Source organism: Telopea speciosissima, chromosome 9 (genome assembly GCF_018873765.1).
Source record: "Telopea speciosissima isolate NSW1024214 ecotype Mountain lineage chromosome 9, Tspe_v1, whole genome shotgun sequence".
Classification (NCBI taxonomy): Eukaryota; Viridiplantae; Streptophyta; class Magnoliopsida; order Proteales; family Proteaceae; genus Telopea; species Telopea speciosissima.
In genome coordinates, this window is record NC_057924.1 from 37,332,339 (window position 1) to 37,349,682 (window position 17,344).

The following is a 17,344-nucleotide window of genomic DNA, read 5'->3' on the forward strand; positions in this document are numbered from 1 at the left end:
TAGCCCTTAATAATAATTCTATTCCTTATACATATTGTTGCCTTCTAGAAGCATAGGGGTGGAGCAAAGAATGTCCAAGGGTCAATCTACAGGAACACATACTGCAAGGAGAACCCTTGGAAGGTGCAAGGAGAAGGAGAAGACTGATGGAAATTTAAGTTCCTTTAAAAGTGTTTGATTTTTTGGAGTTGTTACAACTGGACTAAAAATGGAAACATCAGCTCAGAAGACTCTTGACAGAATTGTCTCACACAAAGCTCTACAGATGAGCAACTCATTTCCTTGTCAAATTTGTGTGTTGGGTTTTCTCCTTGGTGTCTGTCTTACATATTTCTTCATGGCTGCTCTCACTTCTTGGGTGGAATTTGGAGGAGTTTCTTTTTCTTCTCCATCGCCAGGATTTCCATCATAGAACTTGACTTCTCCTGTTATTGGTGGGCACATATTCCTATTTCTTTGTTCTTCAATTCTTTGTGCGTTTGCTTATTTTTACAAGCAATTCGTGTAACAATATATTTTTTACTCCTTTCAGATTTTAAGCATAGGATCTGGTCTTACAGAATCCAACAGATATACCAAGAAGATTGGATTCACAAAGAAGTGATGGTGAGAGAGAATCTTTGTTGTATTCAGCCTGAACTGCGCGCTCTGCTGAATGAATCCATAGATGGGAAGCAAGAGTTGTTAAGTGGGTTAGGACTAAGAATGAATCCATGGGTATTTATCATGCTCTCCTCCCTTAGTTCCATTGCATATAGATAAATCTACATCTGTTCCAGTATCTGTGGATGTAGGAGTTTTATGGTTATCTCATCATTAAATGCAATGTTGATATTTCTGGGTGTTTGTACCTTGGACTTTGTTTTATTTTTTATGTTTTCTGATAAAACCTGGGTATCAAATTAAGGTCAACCTCTCTTTCAGTTCAGCTTGCTTTATATTCTGTTTCTCTTGGTGTAATGGACTCACTTCTTGACATATCTGCGTAGCAGTTCACTCTTGATAACCATAGCCATAGTTTTCAATAAATAGTAACCGGAAGAGGAATGAGGGTGAGAAACCATTTGAAAAACTCCCTAATTGGATGGTTAATTTGTTTCTAGGAAATACCCCCCAAGTATAAATGGGAAATACAATGTACATGTGAGAAAGGTTTTCCTAGTAATTATGATTTAACATGCCTGTGTACTTGCACATATAATATATATCTCTACATGAAGTAGTTAAGAATATGGACTTCTGAACATCGAGTAATCCATTAGGTGGACCTGCGAACATGCAGCAAAAACAACATTTTCAATGTTTACTGTAAAAACCATTGACTTATATCTGTAGATTTTTTATTTCCCCTTTTCAATTTTTCTATACTTGCGAGCCATGTGGATCCAGCATATGTAGGCTATTGGTAGGTTCTACATTCCCTCATCACTGGGTTTGGGTTTGGTGATACATGCATCTATGCCTGGCATTTCAAGTTTATATCTGCACTATGTAATGAGAAGATTTACCTACTAGATTAGTGAACGTTCAATGCTCCATAACTCGTGCATATTGTTCCTACTCGCATTATACTCGACATACTATTATTAAAAAAAAAAAAATTCTAAGATAAATTTGAAGTTCCATGAAATTTCTCTGCTTCTACTTATCTTCTATTAATGCAAGTGTGGGAGGGAAGGAGCACAGAAATTTGATGCTGCTTTGTACAATACTTTATGCATCTTCGAAATGAACGGTGGTTATCTGAATTTTGCAAGTTTTATACTATATGCAATTGAAAGTATCTTGAACTGTCATTAATGTTTATTTCATACACTTGTCTCTACAGCAAAGCAACTAATTTTACTGTCACTTTTACAAAGGTGAGCTTCAGCAATGTATCCGCTTCCCTTAGATGCTCAGTAATACTGAACCAGTCACTGACATGAATAGTGTAACATAAGCTATCAAACATGGTCAAACACCATTGGCTAATGACTCCATTACTTGTGTTATGATCAGACTGTAGGACAAATACTGTAAAACTGTACTTGCCTGTGGACTTGCTACCATATATATTCGATTTTCAAGATTTCCTTTTTCCGATTAGATTTTTCCTTATCTTCCATTAGCAGATAAAATTGTGTTTCTGAAATTATTAAATCAATAACATGAATCTTGCAGATTACGGGTTCAGATGAAGACAATTTTCCCTCTACTAGGAAAGTGCAACGTGACATATAGATGTGTGTTCTTCTTGCAATTGCAATTACTGAAAAACGAGTCCTTGTGACAAACAACTTTAACCGAGCTGACCATGATGGCTGTAAAGGTAAATATCATAATCAAGAACATTACTATAATTTGTCTGAAGGATTTTTTCTTATAAAGTAGGACTCTTTCATATTTATATGATGCTCTACATTTGAAATTCCATCTTTTACACCTAAAAATCCAATGCAATGTATTTTTTAGGTTTGTGGTTGGTTGAATTCTACCATCTCAACAATATCCAACTTAAGATATGATTAAAACTAAATTCCATTTTTTTTGGCTAGCTGTCTTTGTAGGTCCGTTACGCTCTCATTGGTCTTGCTATTTCTTTCCTGAAACATCCATGGAGTGTAGAGATCGTGCATTTGAACTTATGGGAAGACCAAAAGCTTGGGAGAAGGGAATTGTCACAGGAAAAGATAATTACAGTACAAAGAAAATATGGATGTATATTTGTAGGAATATTTATATATTGTAAATAAATTTTATTTTTAAAAAATATCAAATCTTTTATGACGGGATTTTCTTTCCATGCCAAAAGATGCTACCCTTTCTGTGGTATATGATATAAATATCCGTCGTATACAAGGCAGTTCTAAAATGACGGCAAGCGTAGCAGGTCCCATATAATTTATTATATACCACAGAAATCAATTCCGTCGTATATAAGTTGCTCTTATACCACGGATTTGATAATCCGTCTTATCTAATGTATTTTTATCCCACGAAAAGGATAGCATGTCGTATATAATAGCCTATACACGACGGAATAATAACTGTCGTATATAGGTAATTTCATACGATGGTACACGTATGCCATGGTATATACATACTGAACCGACACATAGATAATTTTCGTCGTAAAAGCTTACGACAGTAGTCCATCAGACGGTTGTGCAATAGATTTTTACTGTCATAAATACTGTTATTGGGACGGAAAAAACCTTTTGCCACGGAAAATTTCCATTGCAAAAACACTGATTTCTTATAGTGGTTCTTGGTGCAGCACCGGTATCCAAGGTACCTTATCGGATGGCGCCAATCGAACTGAAGGAGTTGTAGGTTCGACTTCAAGACCTGCTGAAGAAGGGATTTATACGACCCAGCGTATCACCCTGGGGAGCACCCGTGCTGTTCGTGAAGAAAAAGGGTGGCAGTATGCAGCTGTGTATTGACTACCGCGAGTTAAATAAGCTAACCATCAAGAATCGATATCCGTTGCAGCGCATTGATGACCTATTTGATCAGCTACAAGGAGCAAGAGTTTTCTCCAAAATCGATCTTAGGTCGGGATACCATCAATTGAAGATCAAGAGTGGTGATATTCACAAAACGGCGTTCCGAACTCGATATGGACATTACGAATTCCTGGTTTTGTCGTTCGGGTTAACCAACGCCCCTGCAGCGTTCATGGACATGATGCATAGAGTGTTCCATGACGTGTTGGATAAGTTCGTCATTGTGTTTATTGACGACATTCTGGTGTACTCCAAGAATGAAGAAGAACACGCTCGACACCTTACTTTTGTGTTGCAGCGGTTGCGAGAACACCAACTTTACGCCAAGTTCAATAAATGTGAATTCTGGCTTCATCAAATCGGATTCTTGGGACACATCGTCACTGAGGACAGCATTAAAGTAGACCTGGGAAAGGTGAAAGCGGTTCTCGAGTGGGAGACTCCGAAGAGTGCCACTGAGATCTGAAGTTTCTTAGGATTGGCCGGATATTACCAATGGTTTGTTGAGAATTTCTCACAAATTTCGGCACCCATGACAAAACTTACAAAGAAGGGCGCCAAATTTGAATGGAATGAAGCATGCAAAAAAGTTTTCAGAAATTGAGGAATCGATTGGTAACAGCTCCAGTTTTGACCATTTCGGACGGTACCAGAGGAATGGAGGTATATACTGATGCATCCAGGACAGGATTGGGTGGCATCCTAAAGCAGAAAGGTAAAGTAGTCGCCTACGCCTCCAGACAATTGAAGGAACATGAAAAGAACTACCCCACTCATGATTTGGAATTGACAGTGGTAGTTTTTACGTTAAAGATATGGCGGCATTACCTATACAGTGAGAAGACTGAAATCTTCAGCGATCACAAAAGTCTGAAGTATTTCTTCACCCAGAAGGAGCTGAATATGAGATAGAGGTGGTGGTTAGAACTGGTGAAGGATTATGATTGTGAAATCCAGTACCACCCTAGTGAGGCCAACATTGTTGCAGATGCGTTAAGTAGAAAATCTCAGACTGCATCTCTTGCTTCCTTGGTTGTAAGAGAACAGTTATATGAAGAAGCTCGGAAACTTGATCTAGAACTCGTGATCGAAGGAACGGCTATACAATTAGCAGCTATGGATCTACAACCATCGATACGAGAAGGGATAATTGCGAAGCAACCATTGGACCCCGAGCTGGCCAAGATTATTTGGGAAGTACAACAAGGAGTCCATAAGGACCCAGATTTTTCATTGGCTCAAGATGGCGCATTGAAGTTTCGAGACAGATTGTGCGTGCCTAATAATTATGATGTCCAAGACCGAATCATTAAAGAGGCCCATAGCTCACCCTATACAATTCACCCAGAAAGTACGAAGATGTACAAGGACTTGAAGAAGTACTACTGGTGGATGGGAATGAAAGAGACCATAGCAATATACGTGTCCAAGTGCCTCACCTGTCAACAGATAAAAGCAGAGAGACACCGACCGTATGGATTATTGCAGCCACTTCCTATATCTAAATGGAAGTGGGAAAGGATTACTATGGATTTTGTGACAAATCTGCCCAACACCAGGAGGGGCATGAATGCAATTTGGGTGATGGTAGACGGACTGACAAAGGTAGCTCACTTTATACCGATCAAGATAAGTTACTCAATGGAGAAGCGTGTCCAATTATATATAGAAAATATAGTCTGCTTACACGACGTGCCTGTCAGTATTGTGTCTGATAGAGATCCTCGATTTACCTCAAGGTTTTGGAGGAGTTTACAAAAGGCTTTGGGATCTCAACTAAATCTTAGTACAGCTTTCCATCTATAGACGGACGGACAATCAGAAAGAGCTATCCAGACTAAAAGAACAATAGTCGGGATGCTCACATACCCTTGGTGGAATTTGCATAAATTAATAGTTATCACTCCACCATTGGCATGGCACCATTCAAAGCTCTTTATGGACGGAAATGCCGAAATTCACTATATTTGGATGAAGTTGGTGAACGAAAATATCTCGGGCCAGAGATGATACAAGCAACCTGTGACAAGGTGGATGCCATAAGGGAGAAAATCAAGGCAGCCCAATCAAGACAAAAGTATGCGGATAATAAAAAGGACATTGATTTTGAAGTCGGGGAAAAAGTGTTTCTCCGAGTGTCTCCTATGAAGGGATTGCTACGTTTCAATAAAAAAGGCAATTTGAGCCCAACATTCAACGGTCCTTACGAAATTCTTAATAAGGTGGGACTCGTAGCAAACCAACTGGCGTTACCACCATCTTTGTTGGGCATTCACGATGTTTTCCATGTGTCGATGCTAAGAAAGTACATCAACAACCCAATACATGTACTATCAACTGAACCTAAACAGTTGGATGTGGATATGACCTACGAAGAGCAACCTACGGAGATATTCAACAGAAAGGAGCATAATCTTCGTAACCGCACAATCGCCTTCGTAAAAGTTTGACGGGGAAACAATCCCATAGAAGAAGCTTCGTGGGAGCGTGAAGAAGAAATGAAAGAGAAATATCCTCAACTCTTCGAATTGTAAGGTAAGCAAATTTTGAGGACGAAATTTTTATAAGGTGGGGAGAAAGGTCAAACCCTGCCCCTGACTAACTGGAATCTTGACTGAAGGATAGGAATTTCAGGCATGGCCTCCAAGAACACTGTGGAGTATCACTCTAGCGATTGAGATTGATGAAGAAACCCTGTGTGGATCATCTTATATACCTATCAGAAGATGGATCACTGACCCTTGCAACTGCATAGCTCATAGCATAATGTACTGCCTGGACTCCAGGTATTCTCTCTCCTCTTCACAACTATGGGACCCACCCCTAGAAATGTGTGTAAAAGACCCTAAATGACATGTGGGGACAAGGCTCTAACCCTGGGTCAAACCCCTATGCAAGCCCACCGAGTTCAGCCTTGCTGAATTCTCTGGGCGATGCACTGGGCGATGCAGACATCACCCAGAGTGCAAAACAACATTATTTTAATGATTTGAATTGTGGGGACCACCCATATTGGACATGGGCACCCTCCATAGGTTGAGGGGAGTCTAAGGGACCACCTCATACCCCTGGACCACTGTGGACCCCACCAGTGTGCCCAGAATGGTTGAGAATGCAGTAAAAAATGCATTCTGGAAAAGAGCCTTAACAGCCAAACAGGCCTTAGTCAAGGCTGGGCCTATAAATAGGGGTACCATAGGCTCATTTAGAGCTCTTGGTACTGTTCAAATCGTGGGAGAGAAAAGAAGAGAGAAAAGAGAGAAAGGAGAAGAGGAAGAAGAAGAAGAAAGAGAAGAAGGAAGAGAGGGGAGGTTGCCTTGCATCCAAGGCCTGGAATCGAGCAACCATATACCTGTGCAGGTATAAAATCTGACCTTTGACATACTGTACATGTACTGCTGCTATCCCTTGCTTGATTCCTTAGTGTTCTTAATGATTATCTGACTTCTGGCAGCCCAGAACGGCTGGGAACTGCCATGGACTGTCCCAGATCTACCATGCAAATATGATGCATGGAAGATCTGGAGATTTTATGAGATTTATCAGATCTGTTTTACTGATTTGGAACCAAAACATGGTTGTGCATGGCTGCACTACCCAGTTACACTGATAACTGGCTATTTGGAGCCCTGGATCTTTGTCCTGACTGCATGGGACCAAACCCTAAGTGGTAGCAGACTTGAATTAGTGTATTATACCTATAATCAACCTTGCATGTGACTGAAACCAAGTCTGGGAAGTTGGAGAAATCGTGGTGACGATTCACTAGGTTGTCTGGGCAGCCTCTGGCAGCCAAGTGGTGGGCCCAGTTGAAAATCCACTTGGAGCCGAGTGAAGATCACCCCTAGGGGTACATGATACCCTAACATGCATGGGGAAAAATTTTGGTCACTGCCCATGGCCAGCAACCTTGGAAACTCAGCCAGAGTTCATTTTTGAAATCTCTGGGCGATGCACTGGGCGATGTAGACATCACCCAGAGACATCGCCCAGTGAATGGAATTTGACAGTTTTGTTGATCTGACTTGAGGGACTTCACCCATTTTCCATGTAACTATGTGGGAAGGTGGAAAATGACCTAAATGCCCCTCCCCACATCTGTTTATATGAATAAATGCTTGGGAACCCAAGTGGGTCCTGCAGGACTTGGAAACCCTGCCTATGATTGGTTCTGCAGTACTGTCAAGTTGGGGACAGCATTGTAAGACTAATGTAACCTAGAATCATGTACTAATACTATAAATGACCATTTTGCCCCTAGGCCACCAATTCTGGATGATGCATAGGGACATAGGCCTAAGGCCCAGTGCAAGGCCCAGAGAATTCTAAGTGAAGATAAATTACACACTAAGTCCACCCAGTGAGCTTAGATCAACGCTAGGACCTCCAGAAACAGGTTGAAATATTAAAATGACATTCTGATTTATATCTAGGACTTGATCCCTCGCTCGAGGCCTACAGCCAGACTGCAGCCGGAACTAAATTTGCAACTGAGTTCTTAGAACCAGGCCCAGGTGAGTGAAGTATTATAATATATGCATGTGTAACTGTATTGCTATACCGGCAATTAAATTATTAAACTACAAATGCTGTGTTAATTAATTCTGTTCAATTACTCAAATTACTACTCAATGATTGGCTGTTGATCAATACTGTGATTCTTATCTGATGATTGTGAATGTTAGACTAGATGCCGTAGTCGGCTTGGAAATGAGGCCGGTGGTAGCCCATAGTATGGGATACGGTTGATACCGCCCGACTCATACGATGCCATATAGACATGGGGCTAGAGATTCATCACCCGTGCTACGCACCCTTGCCAACAAGGGTTAACGTGTTGGATAACTGTGAGTGTCAAACCCTACCTCTGGCTGACTGGAATTTTGGTTGAAGGAAAGGAACCCCAGATCAGGCAACCAAGAACACTGTGGAGTATCACTCTAGTGGTTTGGTATGATGAGAAAACCCTGTGTGGATCATCCTTCATGGCTGTCAGTAGGTAGAGAGCAGACCCCAGCAAATGTACAGCCCATTGCCTGATATATGGTTTGGATCCTAGGTAATCTCTCTCCTCCTTATAATGGTGGGACCCACCTCTATAAAAGTGTGTAAAATCTCCTATGGGACATGTGGGGACAATACTCTGACCAAGGGTCAGACCCTTATGCAAGCCCATTGAATTTCAGCTTGCTGAAATTCTTTGGACGATGGCACTGAGCGATGCAGTAAGGCCCAGTGACATCGCCCAATGAGTGATTATGCATATTTAATTGATTTTTAATTATGGGGACTACCCAATATGAACATTGCCACCCTCCACTGATAGAAGGAAGTCCGAGGGACCACCTCATACCCTTGGTTCACTGTGGACCCCACCAGTGTGCCCAGAATTAGTTTAAAAACTGATCTTCAATATGGGCCTTCATAGCCAAACAAGCCTCAGTTTGGGCTGGGCTTATAAATCGAAGGGTCTTGAGCTCATTTAGAGCTCTTATTTCTGCTGGAACCGTGAGGAGAGAAAGGAGAGAGGAAGGAGAGAAAGGAGAGGAAGGGGAAGAAGGAAGAAGAAGGATGAAGGAAGAGGAGCTGTTGCAGCCCTGCACCAGGCCTGAACCCGAGCTCTATTAGACCTACTCAGGTATAAAAAAAAACCTATATACCTGCGGCCTCATTTCATCTCTATGTTTAATGTGTTCTTGCTCTCTGGGCAGCCCTGAACAGCTAGGGTTTGCCCAGAATAGCACCAGATCTACCATGCAAGCCTTAAGCATGGAAGATCTGGGATTTTTATATAATTTTATAATTCTAATTTGCTGTTTATGGGAACCGATTCTGGCTGACTGATTGGAGCCCTGGATGCAAGCCATGGCTACAAAGACTAAACCCTAGGTGGTTGTAGCCTTGAACCACTGTTTTACATCCATTTCCAGCCTTGCATGTGGCTAGAATCGAATTCCAAGTATAGAGAAAACCCTATGAGACTATTCACTAGGCTGTCTGGGTAGCCTTTGGCAGCCAAATGGTTGACCAGATGGAGGATCCATTTGGACTAGTAGGAAGACCACCCTGGGGGCTACACAGCACCCTAACATGCATGGGGTGATGTTGAGCACACTGCCCAAGAAGCCCCACCTTGGAATCTCAGCCCATTTGTCGATTACAGCCTCTGGACGATGCACTGGGCAATGCAGACATCGCCTAGAGCCATCGCCCAGTGAATGGAAAATTGTTGGAATGCTGATCTGGTTATGGGAACCTCACCCATTGGCTGTGGGACATTGTGGGAAGTTGGGAAATGACCAAAACGCCCTTCCCCACATCTGTCCTTGGTGGAGGAATACTTTGGAACCCTAGTGGGCCCCGTAGGTTAAGGAAACCCTACTGTGCTTGGTCCTGCAACACAGGCAAGCTGTGGACAGCACTATGGACCTGATCTGACCTAGGGTTAGGAACAACTATTGAAAATGACCATTTTACCCTTGTGCCAGTGACACTGGATGATGCACCGGGACAAGAACCTAAGACCAAGTGTAAGGTCCAGTGATCCCAAATGAGTACCAATCAAGCACCGGGTCAACCCAGTAAGCTTAGGTTAACCCTAGACCTATCAAAGATAGATTGGAAACTTAATATGACAACTTTTGATTTATATCTAGGAATTGATCCCGCGCTCGAGGTTAATAACCAAACTTCTTTTGGAACTAAGTTTGCAACTGAGGTCTCAGAACCCAACTCAGGTGAGTGAATATAACTAGCATATGTGCATGTGTAATGATGATGCTATGTCGGCTAATAAGAATTGAATTATATATGTTGTGTTGTTTACTTATGTTCAAATTACTCAAATCACTGCATAATGACTGTCTGTTGATCAACACTATGAACTCTTTGATGATGATTGTGATTGTTAGGCTAGATGCCGTAGTCGGCTTGGAAATGAGGCATGTGGTAGCCCATAAATGGGATGCGATTGACACCACCCAACTCATACGATGCCATATAGACATGGGGCTAGAGTTTCATCACCCGTGCTACGCACCCTTGCCAACAGGGGTTTAGGTGTTGGATGCCTGTGAGGGTGACCATATGTATATGAGAAAAGAAATGAAAGAACACCAAAATGGTGAATATGGGTTGTAAGCCAAAGAAAAGAAAAGAGAAAAGAAATGGATTGCTCTACAGGTTAATCACAGAGGGTTGGTCGGGCTGACCTTGGTGACTGATGCGGGGGCTGACTGCTCCTCTCCGATAACTCAATGGGTGTATCACGGGAAGGGGTTAGAAGCCTGCACCGAGGATACATGTATTGGGGATTGTAGTAGCACTGACCTGACTTAGTTGTATTGTTAGGTGGCTAATAATAAACTGGACTTGCACATCATGTAGGATCATATGAACTGTGAATTGTGATTGCATGTGCATCCATAATTAATGTTATTTGCTCACGAGCTTAGTGGGGCTCACACTCTGTTATACATTGTTTTTCTTGGATGATTTTGCAAATAGATGCAAGTGTGGCCTGGAGGGTCATCTCAAGGAGGAGAGTCATCGTTGTTACGATGATGTTGGTGTGGACCCCGACGGAGGTCATACCGATCCTGCGTACTTTCTCGGTGGTCATTGATGAAGACCGTTGAGGAGTGCTTTTGATGCTTTTTATCTTGGGGACTCTTTTTTTTTTTTGTTTTAGCTAGGAGTTTATCCCCGTTCTGACAGTGGTTCTTTTGTAGTTTTTACTTTCTTTTCTTTTTGGGGTCGAGTATGCTCACCCTGTATATATTTATGTATGTAGTTCTGTTCTTGTCAGCTTTGTTTTTATGTTTGTGGGTTGGTGGAAAATGTACAAACTTTCTTATATATATATATTATCATCACTTCCCGTATCGCTCGCTTCTTTTATTATTGAAATTGTAGTTTATCTGCGACACTCGATCTTGCCTTTGGTAAAGTGAATGAATGTGGTTCGTGAATGTAAGCACGCTTCTAGATCCGTGGGATTTGACGGATTGCCATTATGCAATTTGGGTCACCTACCCAATCCTCCTAGGGGTGGTTTGGGGTGTGACGAGTATTAGAGCGTGAGGCTCTTCTTACATTCATGGAGTGCAGACTAGGACTAATAAGCTTGAAATAACAAAATATGTAATAATTAAAAGGTACAGGGGAGGTAGTTGCAATTAAATAAAAGATGCATAATTTCCATCATATAAAAGATAACTGTGGCCAAGCCACTACATAAGTTTCACTGGTGAACTGAAAATTTAATAATTACATAGCTAAAAAAAAAAACACTAAACTAAGTACATCCCAAAGAAAGAAAAGTACATAATCATAATAGAAGGAAAATAGTCTGAAACATGAAGTATGGGATTGGCAGGAGCTAATCAAGAACTACTCAGTGGGAGGTAAGTCATCTGGAGGAGGCTGTCTGGTGAGAGTCAACCCTATAGAACCTGTCCCAGAAATCTAGTCGCTGCTCAACAGATCCCACTCTACTCCCCAAGGAAGCGAAGCCCTGGTCCATCTGAGTCACCATATCAGAGAGCTGGGTACTGAGACTCTGAAAGTGTGTCATCATCTGTGTCCACTCTGATGGCCCTGGAACCTGAGAACTAGTGGCACCCGTCTCCCCATAGGTAGGTAAATCAGAATACTGTGTGGCAAAGCCCTCGAAGTCGCCCTGATCTATGCCCTGCTCCTCTGCATGCATGCCCTGGGTGTCTCCCTCAATGTCTCTCTGCTCCAACCCCTGGACCTCCTCATCGTGCACATCATCACCATGCTCCACTCCCTGCTCCTCCACATCTCGCTGCATCCCCATCTGTTCCTCACCCTCTGGTGGATCCTCTCCAGGCACTTTCATCTTCAGAATAGAAGTCTTTTCAATAGGCCTGGATTTGTCCTTCTCAGCGTACTCACCCTCCAACAGAACCCCAAAAGTACTGGAAGACTAAAGTGAGGAACTTTCCATAAGGATGGTTCCCATCAGCTGGGTAAAAGGGAGTGGTAAAGCATTACCTGAAGTAATAAATATGGGAGGTTTATGACTGGACCTCCCTTCCCAGCTCCCAAGAGACAGTATGTGATGTACGCCCTTAGCATGGATATGCTGCATCTGTTCCCACTCTTGGGATAAATGTTGTAGGTCACACATTTACTAATGACCTAGGCACTAGGCTTGTAAGAAGTCTCAGACCTAGGTGTGCTCTGTGACCCTGTCAATGCTTTAAAGACCGACCTCCTGGTCTCCAAAGAAAACATCTCTGAAATGTCCATCCGTGGCTGATAGTAAACCCTCTCTCCTGAGTCAGGTAAACCCAAAATCTCTGCTAATCGAGTAGTGGTCAGACGGATATCCACTTCCTTTACCCTACTCTCCACTCCAAACTCCTGGGTAGTAGAAGGCACAAGGTTGCAATAAAAGTACCAAACCATGTAGGGATATCATTGCTCGGTGGTTGCCAACATGGGGGTCCAACCCAAAATATTAAACCTAGTATAGAGATTGTATTGGTGAAAGCCCTCTACCCAGATTACCCGACCATTCACAATCTTTAGAGATTCAAAATTTTTCCACTACTTAGCATGTTCATAGCTAGAGAAGAGAAACCGGTCAAAGTTGGGTTCCTCCGAAGAAGAATCATCTCTAGGCGATGAAGGAGGTACTAAGGATGCCGAAGAATCCTCTGACTCAACCCGTAGCCGCTTCTGGGCTACTGATTTCCTAACCGTACGGTGACTTGTAGACATTTCCTACAAAAAGAGAAGAAAATAACATAGTTAGGGCAAGAAAGTTTAGCAAAACCCTAGCCAAAACATTAGGGAAGCAAAAGGAAGAGTTAAAATAGGAAAACAACCAAAAATCTTACCAAGGCACGTGTAGGTATGCGAAGAACTTGAGGAAACACTAAGATTTGGTGCAGAAATGGTCCCCTCACCCTCCAAAGACTTTTCCTAGGTGTTTAGAGAAGTTTAGAAGAAGATGGAATGCAAATGAGCCCCTCTTGGATTTAAAATCCTGCATCTTGAGTCTTTGGGCGATGTGGCAACGCCCAGAGACATCACCCAGTGAAGGAAATTTTGCTATTTTGGGCTATTTGCATACAAAGACTTGAGATTGACCATAATAACCTTAATGGACATAAAAATATGAATTTTGTTAATTAGTCAAAAAATAATAATAATAATAAAATATAATAAAAAAATATATATAATAAAAATAATAATAACTAATACTTTATTAAACAAACACAACCTTCTTAAACCTAAAGGGGTGAAATTCCTATTTGAGGGTTGAGTAAAGCACATAGGGGCTTGGGAAATTTTGTTGATATATTTATAATAAGTATTTAATATATGTAAATATAAATAGATGTGTATAATGACATATGATGTGTATTATCTAATTATTACAGGCTCGAATATTGTGATGTACAAACTGACTGGGGTGTTGCTGTGTAAACCAGACATAGTTACGTAGGTATGTTGTAATACATATGTATTACGTGTGGGAAGCGTAGATCTTACCCAAATTGCAGACTAGGTAGGCTGAGAATAGGATTCTAAGGGAAGATTTAGCCAATCAAAACATCTAGACATTAGGGTACCTCGAGCCAACCCAAGAATTAGTTTCACTGATCCTTATTCATCTAAATTCCAATAGATATGCACTTAATTCTTTTAATTAAGTATAGCCTGATGCTTAGAACCATTATTATTACAGGACCTATTGCCTCAGCCAAGGCTGGAGACCTCGGCAATATGATTTATATTAGACATCTACGAGAGAGACTGAGATGGATACGACTAGTGTTGCCCCGAGCCGAGAATCGATTGGATTTTTATTTAGTCATTGCTGCCATTAGTGGACCAGAAGAGCGAGAGTATTTTATGACTTTAGCTGAAGAGGTAAGAGCTGACATAGAATTTCTGCTTACGATGGAGTTTGTGACCAGGAAGAAGCTGGAGATGCTTGCCTGTTAGACCAGGTAAATAATTAAAAGTCTTTTATTTTAAAATTTGAAATCTCTCATATAGTGCCATGCATAGCATATTGATACATAAAATGCATAAGAAAGTGAAACATAATACACTCAATAAGACACATCACGTAATAACCAAGATAATGTATCTAACAATCCACCTTACTGGTGTGACTCATGAAACTCATTGGAACTGTGGACTAGATTTGTACTTGCTCTAGTTAGGGAATTGTTAATCCATATGGATGATATTGGAATATTGAACACGCTCCTCTTTTCAGAGAAGCAACAATGGTTAACACCAGAAGAGGTTCTCGTGGTGGTCGTAAAGGAAAACAACCTCGAGTTGTACCAGAGGTTGAGCTGCCTAAAGGAACTGAGGCTCAAAATTCTGAAGCATCAGCTACTTCATCAGAGGCACCAGCGGCTACTCAAACCACTACTGCTGCACCTCAGCCAAATATGGCAGCTGGTGACGTGACTGCATTCATGACCACTATGATGCAGACCATGCAACAACATTAAGAATTGCTTGGTCAGATGTCCACACAGTTTGTAACCATGATGCACGAATGCTCTGCACCACCACCACCACCCAACCGACCTGTACTATTTCCACCACCTATGCCTCGACATTTAACTGAGAATCTACCGCCAAGGTTATGGAAAGATTTAAGAAACTCCAACCGCCTGCATTTTCCAGAATAACTTCTGAAGCGATGCAGTCAAAATGGTGGATTAGTGCACTTGAGAAGGCATTTGAAGTACTGGAGTGCACGGGTGCACAAAAGTTGATATGTTCGGGTTATCAGTTGTAGAATGAAGCCGAACCCTGGTGGAAACCTACTAAACCTAATCTGGAAGCCACTCATCCGAATCCCATGTGGGAGCAATTTAAAGAAGTTTTCTTCAAGAAGAATGAAGCTGAAGCCTGGTGGAAAGCTACTAAACCTAATATGGAAGCCACTCATCCGAAACCCACATGGGAGCAATTTAAAGAAGTTTTCTTTAAGAACTATCTCCTAAAGAGTTTCAAGGATAGAAAAGAAGCAGAATTCATCGCACTGGTGCAAGGAACCAAGTCAGTGCTGGATTATCAACAACAATTTAAGGACTTGTTCCATTTTGCTCTAGAGCACCTAAAAGGGGAAGTTAGTAAGGCAAAGAAATTTGAGAAAGGACTCAAGACTAAGATCGAGTCGATGTTGTCAATCATGGACATTAGAGATTATGCTCAGATGGTCGACAAGCCAAAAACCATGGAAAATAGATTTAAGGAGAAAGAGAAAGAAAAAGTTGTGACATCGTCCGTGAGCAAAGGGCCAAACAATTTCCAGACCTATGCCTGGCCAAATAAAGTTTACTGTGGAACCAACTCAGGCTCCGTCTCGACTCCGTATCGTAGGTCGAACGTGGGTCAGAACCCTTTCCGCCCCACATTCAATCGACCTACTCAACTGGCGATGAGTCAAGCGACAACAGTAGCTTCGCCAGCCCAACCAGCAACAAGTCAAGTGAGCCAAGCCTCAACACCTGCTGCTCCACCCTTTAAGTGTTACCAGTGCAACAAGGAAGGGCATATGGCCAGAGATTGTAGAACACATGGGTACAACAACAACTCACTGAATCAGCCCTACGCTAGGTCTTTCCAGCCATGGGACAATCAGACGCAAGAAAAGGTGTTTGCGATGACGAATGAAGAAGCTGAAGCGAACCCCGATGTATTGACAGGTAAGTTTGCTGAACACTACTAAATTATAGGGAACACTGCATGAGTGTTATTTGACTGGGGCGCAACCCACTCTTTCATTTCTACCACTTTTGTGAGAAGGATGAAAGATCAACTGAGAGACATCGGGCACAAGTTAGTAGTCAGCACACCGACGGGCAGTGTCGTGAGTTTGAAAGATGTATACGACCCCTGCCAGATTGAGATTTGTGGGAAGAATCTAACCACACGATTGATAAAGATGGATATAAAGGATTTTGACGTAATACTAGGCATAGACTGGTTGTCTGCCTATGGTGCAAACGTCTTGTGTGCGGAAAAGAAGATAATGTTCAACTTGAAAGACGGGTCAACTTTCACCTATCAAAGTGAACCCAAGAAGTAACCTAGGAAGATAACCCTATCAGCCCTTCAGGCGCGAAGATTGTTAGACGAAGGATGTTAAGGCTTTTTGGCCACTGTGATAGACAAGGAGGCAAAGATAAACCCATTGGAGGAACTGGAAGTCGTCAGAGAATTTCCTGATGTCTTTCCAGAAGATCTGACGCAACTACCGCCTGACCGCGACATAGAATTCATGATTGATTTAATTCCTGGAGCAGCACCGGTATCCAAGGCACCATACCAGATGGGGCCAATTAAATTGAAAGAGTTGCAGGTTCAACTCCAAGACCTGCTAAAGAAAGGATTTATACGACCCAGTGTATCACCCTGGGGAGCACCCTTGCTATTTGTTAAGAAGAAAGATGGTAGTATACGGCTGTGTATCGACTACCGCGAGTTGAATAAGCTGACCATCAAGAATCGATATCCGCTGTTGCGTATCGATGACCTATTTAATCAGTTACAAGGAGCACGAGTTTTCTCCAAAATCGATCTTAGGTCGGGATACCATCAATTGAAGATCAAGAATGGTGATATCCATAAGACGACGTTTCGAACTCAATATGGGCATTACAAATTTCTGGTTTTGTCGTTCGGATTAACCAATGCCTCGGTAGCATTCATGGACATGATGATTAGAGTATTCCATGACGTGCTAGATAAGTTCATCATAGTGTTCATTGACAACATCCTGGTATACTCTAAGGATGAGGAAGAACACGTGTGACACCTTACTTTCGTGTTGCAGCGATTGCGAG

At 41.9% G+C, this 17,344-nt stretch overlaps 2 long non-coding RNA genes across 2 annotated transcripts; one reads left to right on the top strand and one right to left on the bottom strand.

Annotated features, from left to right (window-relative positions):
- Window positions 1-299: 299 nt before the first annotated feature.
- LOC122640677 lies at window positions 300-13,260 on the bottom strand. Its single transcript, XR_006329720.1, has 4 exons — window positions 13,249-13,260; window positions 12,650-12,656; window positions 978-981; window positions 300-425 (listed from the first exon to the last, which is right to left on the bottom strand). It is a non-coding gene; the product is annotated as an uncharacterized LOC122640677 (long non-coding RNA).
- Window positions 2,239-13,448, top strand: LOC122640676. The gene is made up of 3 exons (XR_006329719.1): window positions 2,239-2,311; window positions 2,550-2,659; window positions 13,439-13,448. It is a non-coding gene; the product is annotated as an uncharacterized LOC122640676 (long non-coding RNA).
- Window positions 13,449-17,344: the final 3,896 nt, after the last annotated feature.